This window comes from Leucoraja erinacea, chromosome 11 (assembly GCF_028641065.1).
Source record: "Leucoraja erinacea ecotype New England chromosome 11, Leri_hhj_1, whole genome shotgun sequence".
NCBI lineage: Eukaryota > Metazoa > Chordata > Chondrichthyes > Rajiformes > Rajidae > Leucoraja > Leucoraja erinaceus.
The window spans coordinates 29,548,721-29,563,949 of NC_073387.1; the positions used below are offsets into that span (position 1 = coordinate 29,548,721).

General features: G+C 44.4%; 1 protein-coding gene across 1 annotated transcript in view; it reads right to left on the reverse strand.

Moving 5' to 3' along the window:
• Positions 1-14,000, reverse strand: part of LOC129701632 (complement C1q tumor necrosis factor-related protein 2-like) — a 26,170-nt gene extending 12,170 nt beyond the window's left edge. The window contains exon 1 of the mRNA XM_055642953.1: positions 13,346-14,000. The gene's annotated coding sequence lies outside the window, so the exon portion shown is untranslated. The remainder of the gene's footprint in view (positions 1-13,345) is intronic.
• Between the last annotated feature and the right edge of the window lie 1,229 nt (positions 14,001-15,229).

A 15,229-nucleotide genomic window follows, 5' to 3' on the forward strand; every position in this document is an offset into this window, starting at 1 on the left:
GGTTTTGTCCAACATTTCCCCCACCCCTCTCCCACCACCCCTCTCTCCCTCTCCCACCATATTTAACCGGAACAAGGTACATCATAACTGAAGCATAATCTACCTTCTCTGTAATCAATTCCCTGAGAAATAGGTTCAAGTGTTCAGAGTATTTAATTGTCATATCTACTGGGATCGGAATGATGAAATTCCTACTTGCTTGCAGCTTTACAAAAGTACACAAAAGTACACCAAATAAATATACAATAAATTATTAGTTACAGTTGGAAAACCAGATCATAATTGTGAAGGCCAAAGTATGCAGTGTAACCTCATTCATTCCATCGTAGTTCCGAGTTAAGATTTTGTTAATTTTACAATTTGCTGCAGTTTCATCATGACCTTTTGTGAATCATACACAAGGCCAGAAGATCTCAGAGCTCTGCAAACTCCCCTCATTTAAATAATATGCTTTATTTTATACTTCTGTTGAAATGGGGAATTTTACATTTTCTACCTTATACTTCATTTGCCAGATCTTTGAAAGCACTTTGACTGCACTTAACCTGCGTATATCCCTTTGTAGATGACTTACTTCTGCTGCTAATTCATCTGCATGTGTGCATGGTAAGGAAAGGCCCATGTACACAATTGCATGTGCAAGTTCAGGATTTGGACATCCCACACAGACTAATACTTTGCTCTTTCCCTCATACCAAACTAGAATAAAGTACACTTTGCTCACGTACACCTTCCCCAGTATAAAACAGAACTGAGAAAGGCAAATCTAAGATTAATTAGATTTCATTGATTATTATTTCTTACCCAATTACGGTAGTTCTTGCTTGTAGGAACAAAATGCAATATAGTAGTGATTGCACTTAATACTCTAAGCACAATTACAAAAACGTGGTGCATATGGATTCCTTACACGTCCCTAGAAAGTGAATTCAACATATTTCTGACAGACAAGACACTGTAGGCGTTTATCTTGCTCAGATTTTCATTCTAATAAAGCATGATTATGATTATGATTATGATACCAAATGCCAGAGGACCACGAGCTGTGCACATGAATATTCCTGATTAACTAAACACTAGCATGCAATAATTCAAAATTCCTGCTGACACAGCCCTCAAGAAATTTACCAGTGATTGCTATATTTAAGGAAATTCCTTATTAACTTGTAAACACAGTCATCTGGGGAAAATCAATTTTAATTATCTGCAGTACTGACTTTATGCAACAGATGTTAAATGTCCACATTAAAAGCCTGTAAGTAATTGGGACAAGGTATAAAGGCAAAACAAATCAGAGTGAAATCGATACCTCTCATAACTTGATAAAACCCAATGTTACCCAGACCTTGAGTATGGATTACAGATTCTCAGCGAGAGAAACTACAATCAAGGTGTACGGTAAGATGATGGAATGATTGTTCTGCTCACGTTGCACTGTGTCTGAAGCAAAGTTTGGTTTTAGTAGTGCTGAAGCAGAGAATGGTGTGTGCCAAATGGACACTGGACACAGACCTACTGGTCAGACTAGTAATGAAAGTTATTCAAACCCAACGCTACAGCTAGGTTTCAAGGTTCAATGGGTAGGGGAAGCAAGGCCAGAAAGTTTTTTTTTTAATGGAAATACAATTCCCGTTCTTGGATGAACCATGAGATCCGCATTCTGCTGAAGACCAGATCCCAGGCATTCAGGTCTGGTGACGCAGAGGTCTATAAGAAGTCCAGATATGACCTTGACAAGGCCATGAAAAAGGCCAAAAGGGACCTCCTCTCAAAGCTGGGTAATGGGCGGATGTTTGGCAACTGTGGCAGGGCAAAATGCCATCACCTCTTACAAGGCGAAATCAGGAGGCAGTTCAAGCGACAGCGAAGCATCACTCCCTGATGAGCCCAATGCGTTCTATGCATGCTTTGATAGGGAGAACACTGATGTGCCTTCCCGAGCCCCCATTCGCCCTGATGGTATTACTGTCACAGTCACAGAGGCCGACGTCAGAAGATCCTTCGGGGGTGAACCCTCCGAAAACGCCTGGACCTGATGGTATACCCGGTCAAATTCTCAAAACCTGTGCAGACCAACTGGCAGGGGTTGTTGTAGACATTTTCAATCTCTCATTAATGAGGTCGGAGGTTCCCTCCTGCTTTAAGAGGGCATCAATAATACCGGTGCCCAAGAAGAGTAAGGTGACATGCCTCAATGACTATCAAGCAGTGGCACTAACGTCCATGATGGTGAAGTGCTTTGAGAGGTTGGTTATGGGGCATATCAACTACTACCTCAATAAGAACCTTGACCCACTGCAGTTCACCTACCATCACAACATTTCAATGGAGCGTGCAATCTCACTGGCTCTCCACTCCGCACTGGACCACACGGCCAATAAAAACACTTACGTCAGGCTGTTGTTTATAGACTACAGCTTGCCATTTAATACCATCATCGCTTCCAAGCTGGTTACGTGGCTCTACCCGAGCCGGCTGCCTGCCCCTTTTCCGGGGATACGTCCGTGCCCGGGTGCGGATAGAAAGGGAATACGCCCTGTCTACGGACACCCTGAGGGAGTTTCGCAACCGCTGGGCACCGAGGGGGGTTGAATGTATCCTGGACAAGGATTTCAATACAGTTGTTTAGCAGTTGCTTAGCATATTTGTTCGTCATGTATTATGGTGGTGTTTTGTTTTATTGTATTGTAAATACTATTTTAATATTTGAATAAATATTTTTATTAAATAATTTGTTTTTTTAACTGCTGGTTACGTGGCTCTACCCTAGCCGGCTGCCTGCCCCTTTTCCGGGGTTACGTCCGTGCCCAGGTGAGGTTAGAAAGGGAATACGCCCTGTCCACAGGAACCCTGAGGAAGTTCCGGGACCACTGGGCTCCGAGGGTGTTGAATGTATCCTCAATAAGGATTGTAACATAGTTGTATAGTAGTTTATTATGGATATTTGTTTGTATTGTATAATGGTGGTGGGTTCCGGCTTGTTTTATTGTAGTGTAAATATTATTTTTTAATAATTGAATACATTTTTTGGTTAAAAAAAAAAAAAGCTGGTTACATGAGGTGATTAGGATCTCCCGTCCAGATACAAGAACTAGTGTGTTTTTCATCTTTATGGAATTTGGAGGAAACACAGCGATACTTTAAACATCTGTGTGTATCGCTGCAATGCTGCAGAGACTTGCTTCAAAGTTTTTCTGCTTGTTTTGGGACTGCAAGCTCAATTGACTGCGTAGCTCCCACTACGGTGGCTGGCAACCTGCCAGGAGACTCATTGCGTTCCAAAATAGGGGGGGGAAATCTTTCTAGACTTGTACAACTGCGTCCAGAACAACCCCCTGACTGCCTCGTCGGGGCAGACCGGCCCGGTCTGGTTTCCATGGGGTGTGGGAGGTCTTCTGCACCTGCACCGTCTCGACCTTCTTTTGTGGCCTTGGAGCCTGGAGCTGACGACAAGGCCTCCTTTCTCTCGGCAAGACTGAGGGAGATAAGAGGCTTTCCAACAACAAGATTGCAGGCACGTCCCTTTTGTTGCTGTAGGAGCGGCGAAGAACAGCTGGGACTGCCTGCGAAGGTCAGCAGCTCGCCAGGGAACGCAGGGGAGCTGAGAGTTTCCAGCGAAGAGGTGGTGACGCAGCAGTTTACGGGGGAACTGCCATTATCAGAGTTTGAGGCGACACCACTTTGCCTCCCTCCCTCGAACTGTTCCATTTGTTTTTGGCTTTGGGCTTGGCCTCGTGCCATTTGGACTGTCTGTGTCTCAGGCTTTATATAAGTACTATGTTTTAAATTGCAGCATCTGTTACTATGCCGGGTCAGTGTTCCGGGGGAGCGGGGCCTTCCAGGAGCTATGCTCAGGCAGCTGCTCCTCTTGGGGCCCGGTTCCCCATGAAGAACCTGCTCAAATGGGGTAAGGTGCTACGTGCCCCCCTAGATCAACCTGGAGGACTGCTCGGCTGCTGTGGCCATGGCAGCCAGGCCCGCAGGCGTTCTGTACCTGAGCAAAATGTTCGGGGAGGCCGTGCTCTTCCTTGAGTCCGTTGAGGGGGTGAATGCGGCCGTGAGTAAAGGGGTCACAGTGGGGGGGGGAGTATTTTTGCAGGTCGAGCCCGTAGGGTCCATCGCACAGCGGGTGGTCCTTTCCAACGCCCCGCCCTGCATTACAAACAAGGCCCTCCTTCCCCACCTTCACACCCTGGGGAAGTTACTCACGGACATCACCCCGATATCCCAGGGGTTCTGCAGGAAGGAGCTGCGGCACGTTCTTTCCCTCCGGTGCCAGCTGTCAATGATGCTGGACCTGGAGGAGAGAGTTGACGGGCACTTCTGTGTCCAGCAGGATGGGCGTGATTTCACCAGCTAACGGACATCGGAGTATCCAAGGTGCCATGCCTGTAAGGAAGTGGGGCATATTCGGAGGAATTGCATCAAATCCCGGACGTGGGCCTTCGCCTCCAGTGCCTCTAGCCCCCCTCCCCCCCTGCTCCCACCCCCCATGTAGTTGAGTCAGCGAACCCTGGGGTTGCACAGAGCCTGGGTGTGGGTGGGGACGTTCAAAAGAAGGGGGGCAAGGTGACAAAGAAGGTGAAGCAGCTGGGGAATAAAACCCCCAAGGACAAGAACGATCCACCCATCCCGTCACCTCCCATTAGAAAGTCCGCAAGCCTAGCCGGACGCAGTGGGGATCAAGCAGGAGGAGAGGGAGACACAGAAAAAGGTTGCTAAGGCGACCCCAGAGTCTGTGAGCTCCTCCACTGTGAAGAAAAGAAGGAGGAATCTCTCTAGGGAGGAGCAGAAGGGGGACGAATGGGAATCCTCCAGGGGGGGAGGGGAGTAATGTGGTGGAGGAAGACTCCCACCCTCTGGTTCAGGCCCCGGTCCCATGTTCTGGAGGGAATTCTGGGGAGGGTGGCAATGGGGACCACTCGGGTGTTATGGAGCAGGGGGAGATTCCTGTTGGGGAGGGGAGTCCTGCATCATGCATCTGAGGAAGCCCAGGAGCAATCCCCCAGGACGAGAGTTCATTCTGAGCCCAACTGGGGGAGGGATGGCCTCCCCCATTGTCGATGGTCTTGAATCCCCGGGTACACCTGGGGAAGGTCCCTCTGCCACTAGCCTCAGGGTTAGGAGTGAGGTGGAGGAGAGTCCAGCGGGTGGGGAAGAGGCAACAGCCACACAGGGTGAGGCGGGAGTAGCGAGTACTGAAGGTGTGTCCGGGGTAGGGGATGGTGTCTCCATTTGCAGTGAGCAGGTGGAAAGGGACTCCCCGGACAATGAATCAATGGATGTCCTCGCTCCCCACGATGTCACTCCAATCATTCCAGTGGAGGAGATCCGCGAGTTCATCACGGCTACCAAGGGAGCCCAATATTGGCCCAGACTGGCCTCCCTTCGGTGGCCGAACCTACATGGGCTAATCAGCTCACTGAACCACATCCTCAGAAGGAGGGGGAGGGGCAAGGGGGTGAATGGGAACGACCGGCTTGGACGACCTCGAGAAGGACGCCAAGACCAAGAGCAGTGTTGTTCCTGTTGAGGGTAGAGGGATCAGTAGAGCGTCCCATGTAGCCAGTGTCCGGAGGGCAAGGAGCACCGCCACTCCACCTAGGGTCCACGCGGAGGAGTGGCTCTGCTGTCAGTGAGCGAAGGACTGGTGACGGGCTCTAGGGAGTGAGCAGGATCGATGATGTTCTGGTTGGGTTGATCCTAGGACTGGCCAAGCTGGCCATCCGTGAGTCACGGCGCCAGGCGGAAGAGGGCTTTGCCCGATCCATATGCTTGCGCCTTTACCAGGGTTGTATAGTAGTTGTTTGATGAATTTGTAACATGGTGATGGGTATGTCAACACGTTTTTGTTTTTTTTTTTTTTTGGTTTTTGTATCGTGGTGGAATTTAAATAAATTATTTTTAGATACAAAAAAAAAGCTGGTTACGAAACTCATGGAACTGGGTCTCTGCCCGTCCCTCTGCAATTGGATCCACGACTTCCTCATTAACACCACAGTATGTTTGAATTGGCAGAAACACTTCATCCCCAGTGATAATCAGTACGGGAGCACCTCAAGGCTGCGTGCTCAGCCCCCTGCTCTACTCACTCTATACTCATGACTGTGTAGCCAGATACAGTGCGAACTCCATTTTCAAGTTGTGGGACGAATTACAGATGGTGATGAATCAGAGTATAGAAATGAGATTGACTGATTGACCAAATGGTGCCAGCACAACAATCTGGCTCTCAATATCACACTGATGCAATGATAAAGAAAGCACATCAGCGCCTCTACTTCCTGAGATTACGGGGATTTGGTATGTCAAAGAGGATTCTCTTGAACTTCTACAGGTGCACAGTAGAGAGCACAGTGACTGGTTGCATCGTGGCCTGGTTCGGCAACTTAAACTTCCAGGAGCGGAAAAGACTGCAAAAAGTTGTAAACACTGCTCAGGCCATCACCGGCTCTGACCTCCCCACCATCGAAGGGATCTATTGTAGTCGCTGCCTCAAAAAGGCAGCCAACATCATCAAAGACATACAGCATCTTGGCCACTGCCATCGGGAAGAAGGTGCAGGAGCCTGAGAACTGTAACGTCCAGGTTCAGGAACAGCTTCTTCCCTACAGCCATCAGGCTATAAAACACTACAACCTCATAAGCTATGAACTACAATAGACTATTATTATTTTTGTACTGTTATTGTTTGTTCTTTTTTTTTGAGTTTTTGTTATTATTTCTTATGATTGCATATTCTGTTGTGCTGCAGCAATTAAGAATTTCATTGTTCTATCTGGGACATATGACAATAAAACACTCTTGACTCTTGACAAAGGTATGGCGTCCTCTAATGAACCCTTCTTTAAAATGTACAACAGCAGCTACAGCAATGTGTATATTGTGAGCCAGAAGCTTTGTCCATTTGTGCTTTAACTTTGTGTCAGGAAAGATTGCCGACATTACCACCATTGTTGGACAAATAACAGGTAACGGTTAGTCAGCATACCAGAGGGAGATTAATAAGCTGAATGCTGCCAGAATATCAATCTTGCTCTCTGCATTAGCAAAACAAAAGAGATGATTGTTGACTTCAGGAAGGGAAAGCGAAGAATCCATGATCCTGTTTTCATCGATTGGACACTGTAGAGAGAGCCAACAGATTCAATTTCCTGTGCGTGGATACCTCTGAAGCTATCTCAATGTCCTGGACATTGATGCAATCACAAAGAAAGTTAATTTCACTTCACTTCCTTTGAAGATTGAGAAGATTCAGAATGTCACTGAATGTATTGAACTTCTGTAGTTGTTCAATACATTCAGAAGAGAATTTACTGATTGCATCACAGCCTGGTTTGGTAACTCCAATGCCTATGAACAAAGGAAGCTGCAGAAAGAAGTAGACACTGCCTGGACCCTCATCGATATTGGACTTCCCACTATCGAAAGGAAGCCTTGCCTCAGGAAGGCATATAATATATTTAAAGACCTACACCACCCTAGGCCACGCTCTTCCTGATGGTAGTGCCAAGATGAGAATGTACAGGAGCCTGAGAACCATAACCTCCAAGTTCAAGAATAAGCTTTTCAGCAATCATGTGGCTCTTAAACTACACTGCACAATGCTGACCACAACCCTACCTCAGCAACGATCTACGATGGACTTTGGTTTGGTTGCACAATGTACTTCGGTTTTACACAGTTATGGTCTGGTTACTTATTGTTACTGATGAATCATTTATTGTTTTATTTATTATTGTATATTTGTTGTGTTATTGTGTTAATGAGCCTGTAAAGCTGTAGCCATTACAAATTTTATTGTTCATCCTCAGTGCATATAATAATTAGCTATACTTGACTCTCGACCACATAATGGAAAGGATAAACAATATGCATAGTAAAGGAACCACACACTTGTTTCAAATCTGCTTGCCTGTTAATATGCCCATGAATACATGATATCAGGTGAATGTGGACGTCAATATAGTACCTGAGGTACCTATTCTTCCAAGCAAATGTTTTCAACCACAGGCCATCTACTTTTCAAACTTGAATATAGATGCATTTCTTAAACAAGTTTCATCTGAATTTTTTTATTCTTCTGAAGTATTAAATTGCATTTAAAAAAACACTATATGTAGTGGACAACAATTGTCATTTGAAAGCTGTTAACTCATTACTAATTGTGTGAAGTGTTTAACAGCACTCTAGTCTGCAACAGTGTTTGCAGAATGTTCCAGAGATGACATGTGAAGATTCCTTGAATTAATGACTGAGATTTTGTTTGAGCTTCTTGTGCTTCACATGTACGCTCTGTCGTACACTCAGCAATGGCCATCGCCAGAGGTTAAGAGACAGTTAGAACACATGTTTACTACTGGTAATGAGGATGGGATACTGAAGAATCACAGCCATCAAAAGTACTGAAGTCATCGAGGCCATTAGGAGATGCCCTGAAACAGAGGATTCATGACACTGACTGACTGGCAAGCCTGAGGCGCATACCATGAGGGGAAATGGAGTTTCAGCAAAATCACTGTAAAACTGATAATGAGATGACCAAGTGGGTGCTGTGCAGATGGAAGTGCAAGCTCAAGATCACTTGGCTAACAATGGCATGGACACTCCTGGCTTGTGCAAGTGCACTTACTGTACAACAACTACGAGTGAGTTTCACACTGCATCCCAGGATAGGAGATAGGACGACAACAAGCTGCAGGAAGTTATGGAGAGACACGGAACTACAGATGCTAGAATCTTGAGCAAAACACAAAGTGTGCAGGGAATGGATAGACGACATTTCAGGTCACGGCCCTTCTTTTGACTTCTTTATCTGCCTATCCATTCTCTCGACAGATCTTGCCTGATGCAATGAAATGCTCCAGCACTTTGTGTTTTGCAAAACGTTTTGCCCATGTTTGCGATTTTCACTTCAGTCATCATGCCACAAATGGCTGTGGTTACAAGTAAGTTTGTTCCTATGTGTTGGTCAAAGATTTTCTGGAACTCATGGTCCTGCTGGTTATTTCCAACTGTGTGCTCAGCTTCTTCCAAGCATTCTTAGTTGCCAAATAATCTAATCAAACATTAAAATTTAGTTAACACAAAGCTAGAGTAGGAATGGGTGACGTTTCGCATCGGGACGAAGGGTCTCAACCAGAAACAGTAGGGATTAACGGGTCCCTTTCAGAATGGTAGGCAGTGACTAGTGGGGTACGGCAAGGCTCGGTGCTGGGACCGCAGCTATTTACAATATACATCAATGATTTGGATGAAGGGATTCAAGTAACATGAGCACATTTGCAGATGACACAAAGCTGGGTGGCATTTTGAACTGTGAGGAGGATGCTATGAGAATGCAGGGTGACTTGGACAGGTTGGGGGAGTGGGCAGATGCATGGCAGATGAAGTTTAATGCGGATAAGTATGAGGTTATCCACTTTGGTAGCAAAAACAGGAAGGCAGATTACTATCTAAATGGCGTCAAGTTGGGAAAAGGGGAAGTACAACGGGATCTGGGGGTCCTTGTACATCAGTCTATGAAAGTAAGCATGCAGGTACAGCAGGCAGTGAAGAAAGTGAATGGCATGTTGGCCTTTGTAACAAGAGGAATTGAATATAAGAGCAAAGAGGTCCTTCTGCAGTTGTACAGTGCCCTAGTGAGACCACACCTGGAGTATTGTGTGCAGTTTTGGTCCCTTAATTTGAGGGAGGACATTCTTGCTATTGAGAGAGTGCAGTTTAGGTTTAATTCCCGGGATGGCGGGACTTTCATATGCTGAGAGAATGGAGCAGCTGGGCTTGTACGCTCTGGAGTTTAGAAGGATGAGAGGCGATCTCATTGAAACACATAAGATTGTTAAGGGTTTGAACACGCTAGAGGCAGGAAACATGTTCCCGATGTTTGGGGAGTGCAGAACCAGGGGCCACAGTTTAAGAATAAGGAGTAAGCCATTTAGAACGGAGACGAGGAAAAACTTTTTCTCACAGAGAGTGGTATTCTCTGCCTCAGAGGGCGGTGGAGGCGGGTTCTCTGGATGCTTTCAAGAAAGAGCTAGATAGGGCTCTTAAAAATAGCGGAGTCAGGGTAATATGGGGAGAAGGCAGGAACGGGGTACTGATTGGGGATGATTAGCCATGATCTCATTGTATGGTGGTGCTGGCTCGAAGGGTCGAATGGCCTACTCCTGCACCAATTGTTTATTGTCTATTGAAGTCCTTCCAGGCCTTATTATCCAAACGTGAGTGAATTTAAATAACGCTAACATTACTAATGAGATTGTTAAATAAAGACCATGATGAATTATTCCTTTGAAAGATCTAACCTGTACACATCATTGTCATCAAACCGAATATAAAATTTAATTTTATTACTTTCCAATAAATATTTTCTGTTTTATCATATTATCCAATTTGTTGGCATTGGGCCCACAATAAACTGAGAATTAATTAGATGAATCAAGTATAGTAGCACGTTTAAATTCAAGAATCTAACAATACATCTCAACAACAATTTCCACTCAATTAAGTAACATTCCAAAGCTGCAATTAAATTCAGTCCAATTGGGCAATATGTTTTCTCCAAGATAGCATCTAAACAATCGAAGATTAAATTAGAAACTTGGCATTTTATTATGCTTTTTCAGTTCCCTTATGGCGTAACTAGAATCAGTGAGAAAATAGCCACAAAGTGTTTAGTGAATTAATTTTATAATTTAATAATTATTCCTTATAACAAAAGTAAAAATTGCACAGTGGTGCAGCCAAGCAGAGGTGCTGCCTAGCCGTGCCAGAGACCCAGGTTCTATCCTGACCTTGGATGTTGCCTATGTGGAGTTTATACATTCTCCTTGTGACTGCGTGGGTTTCCTTCAGTGCTCCCGTTTCCTCTCACATCTCACATCTCAGAGACGCAGGTTTGTAGGTTAATTAGCCTCTGTAAATTGGCCTAGTATGTTGGGAGTTGATGCAAAAGTGGGAAAACATAGAACTAGTGCACGGGTGATCGATGGTTGGCGTGGACTCTGTGGACCAAAGGGCTTGTTTCCATTATCTCCAAACTAAGCTTTGATAATGAGATATGTAATTTGTATTTCCTCTCTATTTTCGTGGACATCACCGGCAATACCTGAGTTTATCGTTCCTTCCTATTTGTCCATGAACTGAGTAGATAGTCATGGGTAAAATACATTGACGGGTCCAGAGTCAGCAAAAGTGATAGAGATTTTTGAGGAGATCACCAGAAGAATTGACGATGGCATGGCAAGATTCTACATGGTAGGCTCGTCTGGAAGGTCTAGACATCACAAGGGATCCAAGGCGAGCTGGCCAATTGGATTCAAATTGGCTTGGAGGAAGAATTCAAAGGGTAATTGTGAAGGTTTTTTTCAGATTTGGATGACCAGTGGAGTGCCGGAGAGGTCCATGCTAGGTCCACTGTTGTTGGTTAACAATATTAATGATTTTGCAGGTTACATCAAACATTTGCAGATTACATTAACATTGGTGGTATAGTGGACAGTGAGGAAGGTTATCTTAAGTTTACAACAGGAACTAGATCAGTTGGGAAGGTGGGGCAAGGAATGGCTAATGGAATTTTACTGTGACAAGTGTGAAGTGTTGCACTTTGGTAGGTCAAACCAGGACATAACTTACATAGTGAATAGTAGAACTTTGGAGCCCTAGGTCTTTGTTGCAGAACAGAGGAATCTGGGAGTACAAGTGCATGTATCTCTGAAAGTGGTGAGTCTGATGGAGGATGGGGTGAAGAAAGTGCTTGCCCTCATTAAGAAGGGCATTGAGTACAAATGTTGGGATCCAGCAGTATAAGTTGTTGTTGAGACCACAGTTGCCCAGGTATAGGAGGAATGTCATTAAGTTGGGAAAGGTGCAGAAAAGAGTCATCAGGATGTTACCTGGACCTATGGCTTGAGGGGGGGGGGGGGGGGGGGGGGGGGGGGGGGGGGGGGGGGGGAGGCTGGGGCTCTTCTTTGGAGGGTAGGAAACTGAGGAATGACCTTACTGAGATGTATAAGATCATGAGTGGCATGGATAAAGTGAACATCTGAGTTTTTTTCCCCCCCCCGGGGTCGATGAATCTAAAACTATAGCGCATGGGCTTAAGGTGAGAAGGGAGAGATTTAAGAGGGACCTCAGCGGCAGCTTTGTCACTTAGTTGGTAGTCAGTATCGTGAATGAGTTGCAAGAAGCTATGGAAGTTGATAAATTATGACTTTCTAAAGACATTTGGACAGATACATAGAAGGGTTTAGAGGGACTTGAGACAAATCTGGGCTCATAGAACTAGCCCAGAATGCCAACATGTTCGGCACGGACAAGGTGCACCACAGGGCCTGTCTCCATGCTCTTTAGCTCAATGTCACATATAGACAGACCAGATAAGAATGAAAAAAATTCTTGCCTTAAGGGTATGAATGAACCAGATGTTCTTTTAACAAGAATCTGATAGTTTCATGGTTACTTTATTGACTCTTTCGTTAAATTCCTTACATTTTAATTACTTGAATTTAATTTCCACAGCTGCCAAACTGGGATTTGAACGTGTTTCAGACTAAATCATTCAGTATTTTCGCAGCCAGTCCCATAACCTTATTGCTTTTTTGATGAATAATATTACATGCTGCTTGCTGTGCCTATTACTGACACTGTATTCTACTACATATTGTAATATAGAATGCCTTCACAATTTCGAGGCAGCTTCAATTCTTTGCCAATTCTAAAACTCCATCATTGGGATGCCCTTCGCTAAGGCTACGAAGTAAATTTCACTATGTTTTAGAATTGCCCAGAACACATTTTCCCGACAGATTATAAAAAACTACGTTCATGCCAAACGTCAGAGGAAAAATACATAAATAAGAATGTCACTGCTGACAAAGTTATATTACAGGATTTGTCCACAGACAATTCTGTGACACAAACCATAAATCAAGGATTGGTCTGATGTAGTGGTCCTGGCTTTTCAGTTCAGTTTGGTCAGATGTGACACGTTGCCAGAAAACCAATGGAAGCTTGTTGGGCATTGCAGCAACCATTTACATTGACAGCAATTTAAAGCTAATTCAATCTAGGCTGGAGGCTAAATTAATAAGATAAAGCATTGCTTGGTTGATAATTTAAACACTTTTAATAACTTTTTAACTCATTAATTTTAAAGAAACAAAACTGGCCAAGAAATAACCACAACGCACCTGATGTTTCCTTCAGTAGTTTACATGGGGAACTTATCCTCTCTCTAATTATCTGTTGCAAACAGATGAAATCAAACCTCCTGCAGTTAGACTTCCCTAGATGTCTGACACTGATACTGTAATATGTAAGTTTTAAGATAAACAACGCTTACCAGATTGTAGCCGTGTGTTCAGTTTAGCTGCAGCGATGTATAAAATTAGAAACTCTCAGCTAGCATGCACCAGAAACTATTTCAGACATTTGGTTAAGAAAGCAGTTTGTTCTTTTCTGTATCGTGTGGTCACTGGTTTCAAACAATAGTTTCTTCTTAAGTTAATCCTTCAAAAACAGGACACTATCAGCATAGTTCAGAGACATATTGCTTCTTCCTAAACGCCTTTCCAACTGAAAACAGCTTTTTGCTCTATCCCCTTCTCTCTTCCTCTTTCCAGTGCATTCTTTTACCACAACGTAATGAGTTGGAAAAACTCCCACATATGTCACATGTAGTTGGAAATGTTGATTACATTAAGAATAAGACTGCACATGTTAGTACTAGTCAGAACTTTGCTTTGCTTATTCTACATGAAGTTTATTTGACTGCCGTTTCCAAATTAATTTACAGTTTTTATTTTTGGATTTGCGATGGATTTATTTTCATTGAGCTTTGATCGACAACACTCAAAATAAAAAAAAAATGAAATGGAGATATAAGACATTGCAGATGCGTAACCTTTTGCTAAACACAAAATGCTGGAGGAACTCAATGAGTCAGGCAGCATCTGTGGAGGGAATAGACAGACAGCCTTTAGGTCAGGTTTCTTCTTCAGTAATTAAAGAGGGAGTGGGGGGGGGGGGGGGAATTGGTGGTTTGATACAGGTGGGGAGGAAGTTAATGGGCAGATGGGTGGAGTAAACGATAAAGTGTAGAGGTAAAAAGGAAACACAAGCATGTCAGATAAGGATAGAAGAGGAGTGAATTGTAAAACCGGAGGGAGGGATATGGGCATAAGGAGACAAGAGAAGGGGACAGATGGAGAATAAAAGGGAAATGGGGTACTTGGGAATGGGAGATAAGTGAGGCAGGACAGGAAAGGAGCAGGATGACTGTGGGGGCGGGAGATGATGGGAGAAATATATGCGTGCTGGGTAAGAGTGGGGAGAGTCGGTGGGTATTGCTTGAAATTGGGGAATTCAATGTTCATATCATTAGGTTGTCAGCTAACCAAGTGGAGTATGAGATGCTGTTCCTTCCATTTACCTGTAGCTTCACTCTTGCAAAGAAGAAGGCCAAGGGCAAAAAGTTCAGTAAGGGAAGGGGAGATAAAATGGTTAACAACCAAGATATCCAACAGGCCTTGACGAAGTGTTCGTTGAAAAAAATCACTTAGTCTACACTTGGTCACGCCAATGTAAAGGAGGCCACATGAGGAGCACTGAATACGGAAGATGAGGGTTGGAGAGGTGCATATAAACCTCTGAATCATCCGGAAGGGCTGTTTTCCCTGGATGAAAATGAGAGGAGGAGCGGGGACAAGTGTTACATCTTTGGTTGCAGGGAAAAGTACCAGTGGAGGGGGTGGTTTGGGCGGGAATGGTTGACTAAACTAAGGAGTTGCAGAGGGAATGGTCTCTTCAGAATGTGGAAAGGGGTGGGGACAAGAATGTGTGGCTGATGGTGGACATGCTGAAGGTGGTGGAAATGCGGGAGAATGATACGTTGTATGCGAATCCTGGTGAGGTGAAAGGCGAGGACCAGAGAAACGTTATTCTTCCGTGTGGGAGGGATGGTAGCGAGAGCATAACTGCAGGACACAGGAGACTCCTACAATAAAAGTAATTATGAAAAAGGTCGGTGAAAAAACAAGCACTTTGTTAGTCATTTCAAAAGAAAGCAGCATTTTAATGTTTCTGTACAGGATGAATCCATTTAGTAGCAAACATGGAAATAAAATTGTAATCATTCAAATGGGTTCATCCTTGCTAATGACAGGCAAATCTGAATTGGAACTAAAATGAAGTTCAGTTAGTGGAAAAATTAGTTGGCAGCATACAC